The 14,186-nt window shown below is 39.7% G+C and overlaps 1 long non-coding RNA gene across 1 annotated transcript; it reads left to right on the top strand.

The window, feature by feature from the left end:
• The first annotated feature begins 1,381 nt into the window (after positions 1-1,381).
• LOC140160381 (uncharacterized) lies at positions 1,382-14,053 on the top strand. Its single transcript, XR_011859976.1, has 3 exons — positions 1,382-1,557; positions 12,620-12,717; positions 13,720-14,053. It is a non-coding gene; the product is annotated as an uncharacterized lncRNA (long non-coding RNA).
• The last annotated feature ends 133 nt before the right edge of the window (positions 14,054-14,186 follow it).

The raw sequence follows: 14,186 nt of genomic DNA on the forward strand, positions 1-14,186 counted from the left end.
TTTGATCATAGGGTTAAAAAAGCGTAAAGAAGGTGCGAGGAGCGGGCAAAAAATTTGAATTATGTATTATTTTGAATTAACTAAAGATTGTACGTACCTTTTGAGCGTAAATTGAAAGAATGCATGCGCAGCTTGGGCAAATTTTGTGTCATCAGCCTTCAATTCTATTTTGGGGTAAAAATTATAACCCCCTCTATTTTTGGTCTAAAAATTCTATGATCCCCAGTATATTCATGACCCACCCCCTTTCGAAAAAAATGACAGCCCCCTAATATAAACAAACACACTGGTCATAGAAACAAAATACACGTGAATCAAGTTGAACAATTAATAAAATAAACAGTAAAAAAAGTGAAATATTGTATTACAATCAATATATTTTTTTTTTTTCAATTTCCCACGTGCGAATTAAATGATGAAAGAAAAAAAGGAAAAACAATGCATATTTTGCAAGTCAAAGAGCTAAAGCATGAGGAGACGAGTGACAACTCAAAAATGCATGGAAAACGGCCTGGAAAATGATGTGTGAAATGAGAATGAATAAATATTCAGGCAGTACAAATTTGTTTATTTATTTATAATTTCATGTCAAATGTCATGATTATAGTAAACAATGCAAATATTTCATTCATAATAAATTATAACATCCTTAAAAGGAGATGCTGTGACCACGTGATAAGAACTAATTAATTATTCATGAGCTAATAAATGCTCCAATTTTCGAACGCAATCGTTATCAGTCCTCACCTGCAAGCACAACCCGATGACCGTGCGTAAGCAGTTGAAGGACTGGTGGATCAAGTCTATATGCCGTCCTGTAAACCAGACCAAAAATGCCATACTGCGCAGGTCAGCAACCAATCACGGCGCGCCTTTGTCATGACGTCAGACGCAAACTAGTCTTTTTTAATTCGGTCTTTAATTATAGGTTTTAGCCTCAGCGCTCATCAGCAGCAGCTTTATCGTAGAAGACAAGTTGGAAAACCGTTATGCTGTGGCAATGGGAATACACATCAAACAAGGTTTAATTTCATGATTACATGAAACCTGATTATCAATGCAAAAACTTTGGCTGGAGAAGTTGAAGCTGACGTTCATGGCGACACTTTGGATGTGATAATTTGACATCATGGATTGTTTTGTGCAAAATTGGGGTATTTTTGTGCCGCGGCGAGTCAGCAGACCGACTGGTATGCATGCTAGGCTCGACTAGGCCACAATCATGATCATGAATAATGATGCATTTGAACTGCAATGTATGGTATGATACGCCTAGCCGCGCCTATGGCCGGTGTCGTGTGCCAGACCCCTCTCATGAAGAAATCGTAGTAGTATAATGAATATTAATGAACTCTACGTCATCCGCGTCATACATTTTTTTAATAATCGACTCGTACAGATCATGAATGATGGTATTAATAGATCTAGCTCGTCACCACAGTGAAATTAATTAACACACACACGGCGGTTGAATTTTAAACCACAGTATTATAGAAAAGTGTACTTTTGTTCCAGTTTCTAACCAGTAATTTCGGAATTCAAGCATTTTAAACAACAGTAAGTGTACATTTCGTCCAGTTTCTTACCAGTTATTTCATGAGGTCAATTAATTATGGTAGTGTAAGCTTACCAATATTAATACCAAAAGCTGTGATAGTTTCTGCACTGATGTACATACTGTACAACTCTGTACAGTGTGAGTATGTACGCGAGTATAACAACTTGAGCAAGTCACAATATTTTCTCAAGTTGATTTATCCTTTCTATAAATAGCGATGTATACAGAAAAAATATACCACAACCACGTTCTCCGAGTACTGTACATACTACATAGTATAATTTAAAACTCTAGTCCGGGACTCTAGCGGGGTACACCCATCGGCATCGTATGTGTACATGGACCTAATCCATGGGTTCCTACAAGGCCGATGACTGGACCGATGACACACATTCGATGGGTGTATCGTATAATATGTGTGAGTTACGGCTTTTGACAATTGGCTCCCTAGTCCTAGCCCGAGGTACTCACACGTCCGTCACTACGATTTCCACCAGGGGTAGCGGGGTGAAGGACCCCCTAAATTTAAAAAATATTAATTTTTCACCCTCTATTGGGATATGTGCAAGCTCGGGGGTGAAAACTGACCCTCTAGCTACTTTTGGACCGTACTCCTACCCCTGACTACACTGCAAAATATTTTTCACCCCCAAGATTTAATTTTCACCCCATGTATTTGGATTTTCTGCAAGCTCTGGAGTGAAAAACACAGGAAAACAACCCCCGACTTTTGGGCCGTAATGCTGTACCCCTGATTTCCACTGTCCTTCTCCGCACGAAGGTCTGAGACTCCTGAGCATATCTGGTCCAGGGTACACATAAAATACCACGTTTTCTCATAAATACCACTTCCTACCATTCCTCACGTGAAGATGAGACTTAAACAAAACATATTTGGTGCATGTTCAGTAAATTTTGAGCACATTTGAGGATGGAAAATGTTTTGAATTCTTTCTATAAATAGATGCCGTCAGTGTGGCGTCATCACCGCGACGTGAGTTCACGGTGCCCCGTTGTTACGTAGGCCTACGTAGGGCATTCATGGCCCTAGTGAGGAAGGAACAGGGCCATGATGTTTCGGGCTACCCTAGTCCATACATTCGACATATAGCGGGGACTCTAGTCGTCTCTACAAAATATGTCAATGACAGCAAGAACATGATGAAATCTAACTTGGAATTTGCACATCATCTTGATCTTGATACTGCCCAACAGTCCTAGAGGAGTAAAACGGTTAGGTTGATATGCGCATGCATGCAAATTTTAGTCTATAGATTTCTTGTAGATGTTGGGTTATGTTGGTTTTAAATTGTGTGGGATCTATTATGTTTAAGGGGGTACTACACCCCTAGCCAATTTTTTGCTTATTTTTGTGTTTTTCTCAAAAATCATAGTGCATTGGTGACAAGTAAGATATAGGTTCTAGATTATAGAGACAAGGACTATAACTACTGCACTGAAAATTCAGCAACTCAAGGCAAGTAGTTATTGATTTATTGATCAAATATTGGTTTTCCCTAATTTTTGACTGTAACTCCACAACTGCTGTCTGTGCTGAAATAAAATTTCCAGTGTAGCAGTTGTAGTCCTTGCCCCTATAATATACATATCTTACTTGTCACCAATGCTCTATAATTTTTGAGAAAAATGTAAAAATAGGCACAAAATTGGGCAGGGGTGTAGTACCCTGTTATCCAAATGATTTGATCGAGTAATTTATCAACTACATGTATCCACGACAACACAATACTATAGGGACTGTGCAATAATTATGTCTACACCCAGGGTGATGTCTACACCCTGGGCCCTTAATTACTTAGTAACTCGGGGTCTGAAACAGTAACTTGGACCCCGAGATAGTAACTCTTTGTGAACACAATTCAGAATATTGATTGGGAACAAGTAAACTGTATTGATGATGTTGATGACGCTCTATCTAAGTGGCAATCATTGTTTAATGAAGCATGCGATGACCATGCACCTTTTAAAACTAAGCGTATAAAGGGCATCTCCTGAATGGGTAGACAGTAATTTTCTTAAATTGTGTAAGGATAGGGATTATTTTTATGCCAAGGCTCATAAAACCAATGACCCTGATGATTGGGAAAAGGCTAAGTCAGTTAGAAATAGAGTTAATAATATGAAATTTTATTTGAAGAAGAAGCACTTTGAAAGGGCAATTAATGATAATGTACATGATAGCAAAAAGTTATGGAAAACAATAAAAAAAGTAATTCCAAGTAAAAAAGGTAAGCCAAATGTGCCTAACATTATAAGCCAAAATGGGCAGCAGTAAAGATACTGCTGACTCATTTAATCAATTCTTCACCTCAGTTGGTGAAGAACTTAGTAAACAATTTGATAATATTGATATCATCTGCCCATGTAATGATGGGAAAAGTAGTATATTTCGATGTAACCATATAGTGAGAGTTTTAAATTCTATTCTGTATCCTATGATTTTGTATATAACCAAATATGTAATATGGATAATAATAAGTCACCAGGTTTAGATAAATTCAATGTAAAACTGCTCAAATTGGCTGCACCTCATGTGTCAAAATCACTTGCTCATATTTGTAACATTTCTTTAAACAGTTCCAAATTTCCTGATGAGTGGAAGAAAGCCAAAGTCACTCCAATTTTTAAATCTGGTGATAAGAATAACGTAAGCAATTACAGGCCGATTTTTGTCTTGCCAATTATTTCAAAGATTATTGAAAGAACTGTTCATAACCAATTATATGATTATCTTTGTAGTAGAAATATTCTTTCGGATTCTCAATCTGGTTTTAGATCCAATCATTCTACAACAACAACTTTACTAGATGTTCAAGATTATATTCTTAATAATATGGACAATGGTTTTGCAACAGGAGTTATATTTTTGGCTTTAAAAAAGGCTTTTGATACGGTAAATCATGAAATTCTAATTAATAAACTTGCTGACTATGGTATTAAGGGTAATGAACTTGGTTGGTTTAAATCATACCTAAGTAATAGGGCTCTAGCTGTGCATGTGAATTCTTTTCTGTCAGATTTCAAAACTTATAATACTGGAATTCCTCAAGGCTCAATCTTGGGTCCTCTGCTATTTATAATTTTTGTTAATTGTTTACCTGATGTTGTAACTTGTAAGACAGTAATGTATGCAGATGATACTTCTCTTATGTGTAAAGCAAAAAATGCTGATGACCTAAAAATGCAACTTGAATCTAACCTAAAAACTGTTGCTAACTGGTTTAAAGCTAATAAGCTCACATTAAATACTGATAAAACTAAGTTTATGGTTTTTGGAACTAATCATACGCTTAATCATTACAAGGACATAACTCTCACATTTGATGACAAAATTATTGAAAGAGTTGATGTTTTCAAATATCTTGGTATTAAGTTTGATAGTAATATGTCTTGGTCATCACACATTGATTATGTATCTGGAAATATCTCCAAGAGAATTGGTGTTGTAAAACGTGCTAAGTATTTCCTTCCTCATAAAACCTTAGTTATGCTCTCTAATGCTCTTGTAATTCCACATTTCGACTATGCCAGCAGTGTGTGGTCTAATTGTTCTGCAACCAATCAATATCAGCTTCAGGGGCGTAGCCAGCTTTTTTTGGTCAGGGGGGCAAAATAAAATTTTTGGGGCACAGACGAAAAAAAATTACAGTTGCATCATACAATACATAGAGACAAAAGGCTTTATTGGGACGATGTGCGCAAAAAAAATGGTATTTTACACTATTTTCGCCCATTATCAGGATGGAAAGGGCTTAATCTTTTGCAATATCTTGCCAAGCACGGAAAAATTGTGTATTTTCAGGCTGAATTTCGGTAGAAAAGGGCTCCTTGCCCCTTTTCTTTTCCTTTGCCCTCCTGATTTTCCCTTTTATTTTTTGTCAGAGGGGCACTTTTTTCTTTCATTTTTTGTCAGGACTCTGCCCCCCTGCCCCCCCTCCGCTGGCTACGCTACTGATCAGCTTCAAGTACTTCATAACAGATAAGCTAGAACAATTCTCTTTGCTGATATTAGAACACCAGTAGATGACATGTTAAATTCTTTAAATTGGATTAAACTTTGTGATAGATGGTCTAATCACATGATTATTCTTACCTTCAAATGTATCAAAAATATGTGTCCTGAATATTTATGTAATCAATTTGACTTTGTCCATAATGTTCATGATCACAAAGCAAGGGGTCATTCTTCTAACACATTGATCATGCCTAAATATAATTCTAATAGTGGTAAACGTACATTTATTGTAAGAGCTTCAAATTTATGGAATAACTTACCACCATCATATCGTATAAACCTTGAAACTCTGTCTTTGCATCAATTCAAGACGAGCATCATTATTTCTGCTAAATCATAATCATTTATTATAGTAACACGGACCCCAAGATAGTAACTCGGGGTCCGAGATAGTAATCCGGGCCCCCGACTTTATAACTCAGGGTCCGGGATAGTAACTCAGGGTCCGAGATAGTAAGTCGGGGCCCCGACTTAGTAACTCGGAGTCCGAGATAGTAATTCGGGGCCCCGACTTTATAACTCAGGGTCCGGGATAGTAACTCAGGGTCCGAGATAGTAAGTCGGGGCCCCGACTTAGTAACTCGGAGTTACTATCCGGACCCTGAGTTATTCGGGGCCCCGAGATACTAATTGGGGATCCGAGATAGTAGCTCAGGGTCCCGAGATACTAATTCAGGGTCTGATATAGTAACTCGGGCCCGACTTAATAACACGGGCCCTTAGATAGTAACTCAGGGTTCGACTTAATATCTTGGGGTCAGAGATATAATAACTCGGGGTCCGAGATAGTAACTCGGGCCTCAACTTAGTAACTCGGGGTCTAACACGGACAACGAGATAGTAACTCGGGGTCTGAGTTAGTAACTTGGGGCCCTAACTTAACTTGGGGCCCCAACTTAGTAACTTCGGTACCGAGATAGTAACTCGGGCTTCAACTTAGTAACTCAGGGTCTGAGATAGTAACACGGACAACGAGATAGTAACTCGGGTCCGAGTTACTAACTTGGGGGCCCAACTTAGTAACTTAGGGCCCAAACTGAGGAACTAAGGGTCGGAAATAGTAACTCGGGGCCCGACTTAGTAACTCGGGGTCTGAGATAGTAAACCGGGGCCTCGACTTAGTAACTCGGGGTCCGAGATAGTAACTCGGGGTCTGAGTTAGTAACTTGGGGGCCCCAACTTAGTAACTTAGGGCCCCAACTTAGTAACTCGGGGTCCGAAATAGTAACTCGGGCCCCGACTTAGTAACTCGGGTCTGAGATAGTAATCCGGGCCCCCGACTTTATAACTCAGGGTCCGGGATAGTAACTCAGGGTCCGATATAGTAAGTCGGGGCCCGACTTAGTAACTCGGAGTCCGAGATAGTAATTCGGGGCCCGACTTTATAACTCAGGGTCCGGGATAGTAACTCAGGGTCCAAGATAGTAAGTCGGGGCCCCGACTTAGTAACTCGGAGTCCGAGATAGTAATTCGGGGCCCCGAGATACTAATTGGGGATCCGAGATAGTAGCTCAGGGTCCCGAGATACTAATTCAGGGTCTGATATAGTAACTCGGGCCCGACTTAATAACACGGGCCCTTAGATAGTAACTCAGGGTTCGACTTAATATCTTGGGGTCAGAGATATAATAACTCGGGGTCCGAGATAGTAACTCGGGGCCTCAACTTAGTAACTCGGGGTCTGAGATAGTAACACGGACAACGAGATAGTAACTCGGGGTCTGAGTTAGTAACTTGGGTGCCCCAACTTAGTAACTCGGGTACCGAGATAGTAACTCGGGGCTTCAACTTAGTAACTCAGGGTCTGAGATAGTAACACGGACAACGAGATAGTAACTCGGGTCCGAGTTACTAACTTGGGGGCCCAACTTAGTAACTTAGGGCCCCAACTTAGTAACTCGGGGTCCGAAATAGTAACTCGGGCCCGACTTAGTAACTCGGGGTCTGAGATAGTAAACCGGGGCCTCGACTTAGTAACTCGGGGTCCGAGATAGTAACTTCGGGTCTGAGTTAGTAACTTGGGGCCCCAACTTAGTAACTTAGGGCCCCAACTTAGTAACTCGGGGTCCGAAATAGTAACTCGGGCCCCGACTTAGTAACTCGGGGTCCGGCCTCGACTTAGTAACTCGGGGTCCGAGATAGTAACTCGGGGCTTCGACTTAGTAACTCGGGTCTGAGATAGTAACACTGACCCCGAGATAGTAACTCGGGGTCTGAGATAGTAACTCGGGCCCTGACTTATTAACTCGGGTCGAGATAGTAACTCGGGCCCGACTTATTAACTCGGGGTCGAGATAGTAACTTGGGGCCTCAACTTAGCAACTTGGTATCTGAAACAGTAACACGGACCCCGAGATAGTAACTCGGGGTCTGAGATAGTAATTCAGGGCCCCAATTATTAAGTCGAGGCCCCAAGTTACTATCTCGGACTCGAAGTTACTAAGTCGGGCCCAATTACTATCTCGGACCCCGAAGTTCCTATCTTGGGTCTGTGTTACTATCTCAGATACCAAGTTACTAAGTTGAGGCCCCACGTTACTACCTTGGACCCCGAGGTACTAAGTCCATGCCCCGAGTTACTATCTCTGCCCCCCAGTTCCTACGCCGGGGCCCCGGCGTACTATCTGTGGGCTCCCCAGTTACCCTACCCGGGTCCGTGCTGTTCTTTCCCGCAACACGTGTTACTAAGTCGAGGCCTGAGTTACTATCTCGGACCCCGGGTTACTATCTTGGGGTCCGTGTTACTACCTCAGACCCGAGTTAATAAGTCGAGGCCCCGAGTTACTATCACGGACCCCGAAGTTACTAAGTCGAGGCCCGAAGTTACTATCTCAGACCCCGAATTACTCAGTCTAAGGGGCCCGAGTTACTTAACGTCGAGTTACTATCTCGGGGTCCAAGTTACTGTTTCAGACCCCGAGTTATTAAGTCGAGGCCCCAAGTTACTATCTCGGGAGAGTGTTACTATCTCAGACCCAAGTTACTAAGTCGAAGCCCGAAGTTACTATCTCAGACCCGAAGTTACTATCTCGCGGTCCGTGTTACTGTTTCAGACCCCAAGTTATTAAGTCGAGGCCCCAAGTTACTATCTCTGACCCCGAGTTAATAAGTCGGGGCCCCGAGTTACTATCTCGGACCCCGAGTTACTAAGTCGAGGCACCGAGTTACTAAGTCGAGGCCCCGAGTTACTGTCTTAGACCCTGAGTTACTAAGTCGAGGCCCCAAGTTACTATCTCGGACCCCGAGTTACTATCTTGGACCCAGAGTTACTAAGTCTGAGATACTATCTCGGGCCTATCTTGGACCCAAGATACTAAGTCCGGGCCCGAGTTACTAACTCAGATATCGAGTTACTAAGTCGGGCCCGAGTTACTATCTTGGACCCTGAGTTACTATCTCGGGTCCCGAGTCGAGGCCCCGGGTTACTAAGTCGGGCCCCGAGTTACTATCTCGGACACACAAGTTTTAAGGTGTATTTTGGACGAAAAGAATTCCCTGTCTCATCTCTACATAATCATATGACCTATTTTTTCGCGATTGCACGAACAAGTATACGTAATTCGTGGCAACACTGATTAGTGTATATTTCTATGCTGGGCTTTTTCATGAGCCACTCCGCCTAGGCGGAAGTACCTATACACCCTCACGCAAGTCAATTGAAGCCGTACAATTTATCGCTAATTTACGACCATAAAATTTAGACACTTCTCTTGTCTGTATTAGCATCAACTCTCTCATGTCACGTTTTCATGTCAGAAATTAACATAACTCCCGAAACCGAAAACAGAAATGATCTTCGTTCAACTTTTCAGTAGGCAACAAAAGACTAGAATAAACACTCTAGTGTATGCCACAACTTTATCATGCTCACAAGTGAAACAGGACATTGAAGTTCATGATTCCCATTGTGCTACATGTGTATACCACTCTCATGTGTACAACAATATTATCACTATAGATGATTTCCATTGTGCTATACAACATTCCCATGTATACTACAACTTTTATCACAGGTGGAACAGAGTACTATAGATGATTTCCATTGTGCAATACAACACTCCCATGTATACTACAACTTTATCACAGGTGGAACAGAGCACTATAGATGATTTCCATTGTGCTATACAACACTCCCATGTATACTACAACTTTGTCACAGGTGGAATGGAGCATTATAGATGATTTCCATTGTGCTATACAACACTCCCATGTATACTACAACTTTATCACAGGTGGAACTGAACACTATAGATGATTTCCATTGTGTTAGACAACACTCCCATGTATACTACAACTTTATCACAGGTGGAACAGAGTACTATTGATGATTTCCATTGTGCTATACATGTACAACATTCCCATGTATACTAGGCTACAACTTTATCACAGGTGGAACAGAGTACTATAGATGATTTCCATTGTGCTATATACAACACTCCCATGTATACTACAACTATATCACAGGTGGAACTGAACACTATAGATCATTTCCATTGTGCTATACAACACTCCCATGTATACTACAACTTTATCACAGGTGGAACAGAGTACTATTGATGATTTCCACTGTGCTATACAACACACCCATGTATACTACAACTTTATCATGGGTGGAACAGAGCACAAAGATGATTTCCATTGAGCTATACAACACTCCCATGTATACTACAACTTTATCATGGGTGGAACAGAGTACAAAGATGATTTCCATTCAGCTATACAACACTCCCATGTATACTACAACTTTATCATGGGTGGAACAGAGTACTATAGATGATTTCCATTGAGCTATACAACACTCCCATGTATGCTACAACTTTATCATGGGTGGAACAGAGTACTATAGATGATTTCCATTGAGCTATACAACACTCCCATGTATACTACAACTTTATCATGGGTGGAACAGAGTACTATAGATGATTTCCATTGAGCTATACAACACTCCCATGTATGCTACAACTTTATCATGGGTGGAACAGAGTACAAAGATGATTTCCATTCAGCTATACAACACTCCCATGTATACTACAACTTTATCATGGGTGGAACAGAGTACTATAGATGATTTCCATTGAGCTATACAACACTCCCATGTATGCTACAACTTTATCATGGGTGGAACAGAGTACTATAGATGATTTCCATTGAGCTATACAACACTCCCATGTATACTACAACTTTATCATGGGTGGAACAGAGCACAAAGATGATTTCTATTGAGCTATACAACACTCCCATGTATACTACAACTTTATCATGGGTGGAACAGAGTACTATAGATGATTTCCATTCAGCTATACAACACTCCCATGTATACTACAACTTTATCATGGGTGGAACAGAGTACTATAGATGATTTCCATTGAGCTATACAACACTCCCATGTATGCTACAACTTTATCATGGGTGGAACAGAGCACAAAGATGATTTCCGTTGAGCTATTCAACACTCCCATGTATACTACAACTTTATCATGGGTGGAACAGAGTACTATAGATGATTTCCATTGAGCTATACAACACTCCCATGTATACTACAACTTTATCATACAACACTCCCATGTATACTACAACTTTATCATGGGTGGAACAGAGCACAAAGATGATTTCTATTGAGCTATACAACACTCCCATGTATACTACAACTTTATCATGGGTGGAACAGAGTACTATAGATGATTTCCATTCAGCTATACAACACTCCCATGTATACTACAACTTTATCATGGGTGGAACAGAGTACTATAGATGGTTTCCATTGAGCTATACAACACTCCCATGTATGCTACAACTTTATCATGGGTGGAACAGAGTACAAAGATGATTTCCATTGAGCTATTCAACACTCCCATGTATACTACAACTTTATCATGGGTGGAACAGAGTACTATAGATGATTTCCATTGAGCGATACAACGGTCCCATGTATAATACAACTTTATCATACAACACTCCCATGTATACTACAACTTTATCATGGGTGGAACAGAGCACAAAGATGATTTCTATAGAGCTATACAACACTCCCATGTATACTACAACTTTATCATGGGTGGAACAGAGTACTATAGATGATTTCCATTCAGCTATACAACACTCCCATGTGTACTACAACTTTATCATGGGTGGAACAGAGTACTATAGATGATTTCCATTGAGCTATACAACACTCCCATGTATGCTACAACTTTATCATGGGTGGAACAGAGTACAAAGATGATTTCCATTGAGCTATTCAACACTCCCATGTATACTACAACTTTATCATGGGTTGAACAGAGTACAAAGATGATTTCCATTCAGCTATACAACACTCCCATGTATACTACAACTTTATCATGGGTGGAACAGAGTACTAAAGATGATTTCCATTGAGCTATACAACACTCCCATGTATACAACAACTTTATCATGGGTGGAACAGAGTACTATAGATGATTTCCATTGAGCTATACAACACTCCCATGTATGCTACAACTTTATCATGGGTGGAACAGAGTACTATAGATGATTTCCATTGAGCTATACAACACTCCCATGTATGCTACAACTTTATCATGGGTGGAACAGAGTACAAAGATGATTTCCATTGAGCTATTCAACACTCCCATGTATACTACAACTTTATCATGGGTGGAACAGAGTACAAAGATGATTTCCATTCAGCTATACAACACTCCCATGTATACTACAACTTTATCATGGGTGGAACAGGACACTATCTATTGTGCTATATAATGTAAATTATTTGTAGTATCCTGTCCCTCCTGTGACAAAGTTGTGGTATACAAGGGAATGTTGTATAACACAATTAAAATTATGATTTAGGTGTCCCTTCCCACCCGTGACAAAGTTGTGGTATACAAGGGAATGTTGTATTGTTTAAATCAAATCATCTTTACTATCCTATCCCACCTGTGACAAAGTTGCGGTATTCATGGGTATCTTGTAAAGCACAATTTTAATCTTCTATATTTTACCCACATGTAACATTTATGATTTTTGTGTTTTATATTTTAAAGAATGGTGCAAACTTCATGAAGTAAATGAACATGTGAAGCCATTGGCTGCGAGTTTGGGTGTCAGGGCATCTGATGTTTTGCAATTGATCTTCCTAGAGGTGAGTTAAGGTTTACACTATATGTTTTGGGCAGAATTTTCGGCCGAATGTTAAATAAGTTTAGCTTAGATTTGCAAAAAACATCATGCAAATGGGGTGGAAATGACACTACTTATATCAATCATTGGGATTTCCTTAATAAAACCAATACCATTCCTCATGTGTGTCAGCTTTACTTGTCTCAATATTCGAATGCAAATGCTGCTAGTTCATGCTACCTTCTAACTTCGCCTTATGAAAGACGTATATAGAACATATTGACCATTTTAGGTGGCATTTTGTCTTTATTTGTATTTTCAGATAGCTAACTCAAATACTACACCTTACAGATACAATAGCTAGCTACATGTCAAATCCATTATGTTCATTTAACTTAAATCAGCAAAGAAAAGTGTTTAAATGGGATTTTGTGAATTTGCATAAGTCAAAAAGCTGTTTTGAAAAATCACATCCTGTACGATAATTTTAAAGCAATTCTGTGCACAACACCATAGTTAAGTTTGCCACCTTAAATATCTACCGTATATAATTTTAAAAATTCTGTGACTTATTTATAATTCTATTACTCTTACGACCCATTATTAAAAATCGCGCATTGTGATTTTTTTTTTAAACACGCACATGACAGCCCATTATTCTGCAATAATGGGTCAAGCGCCGTAACACACTCTACGCACAGCATTACGCTGTGCAATATTTCCGCGATACACGCTCCACCTTGAAGTAAACAACTGAAAATATTTGTGCCAAAAAATGATATTTTCTCTTTAAATCGCACTATTTTCTGGTAATAGAATAGAAATAAAGGGTGCAGCATTATCCTTTACACGCAAATAATGTGTCCTTGGCAGTAAAAACGTTTAAATAATGGGTGAGGACACATTATTTGGGTGTAAAGGATAATGCATTACCCTTTATTTCTTAAATAAAAGGAAGGTCTGAAAATGTTGTGTTAAATTATTATTAATATTCATGTTATTCTCATTAATAACTTTTCTGCAGGCACTAGCACTGTCTAAGGAGTAAGGATTCCTTCAATAGTTTGAAGCAGCCTTTTAACAGGCAACAACACAAAGAACAAAAGAGTATAGAGAATCAAGAATGCAGCAAATAAGAACTGCCCTGAAGTCTTTGGATGTCATTATTGGAACTTAATAACAATCCATTGCCATAGTCCATTTGGGACAAGATCAAGGCACAAACCACCAGATAGTAGATGCCATGGTCCTTGAAACCAATTGATATTTTATGTAGTTGCTAATTTATAATAGATTACAGGGATACAATGTAGGCCTATATGATATGTGCAGCCACTGTCATCTGTGTATCAAATATAACAGAGAGGTTGCATACTGGATTGCAGAGCTGGATTGATGGAATCATCGCCAACTGTTAGCATAGCAGGAGATAATCTATGTGTATGATAATTTGATGCGCCAATAGAAAACTCTATCTCCTCATCATTTAGC

The sequence above is a fragment of the Amphiura filiformis genome, chromosome 9, assembly GCF_039555335.1.
Source record: "Amphiura filiformis chromosome 9, Afil_fr2py, whole genome shotgun sequence".
NCBI lineage: Eukaryota > Metazoa > Echinodermata > Ophiuroidea > Amphilepidida > Amphiuridae > Amphiura > Amphiura filiformis.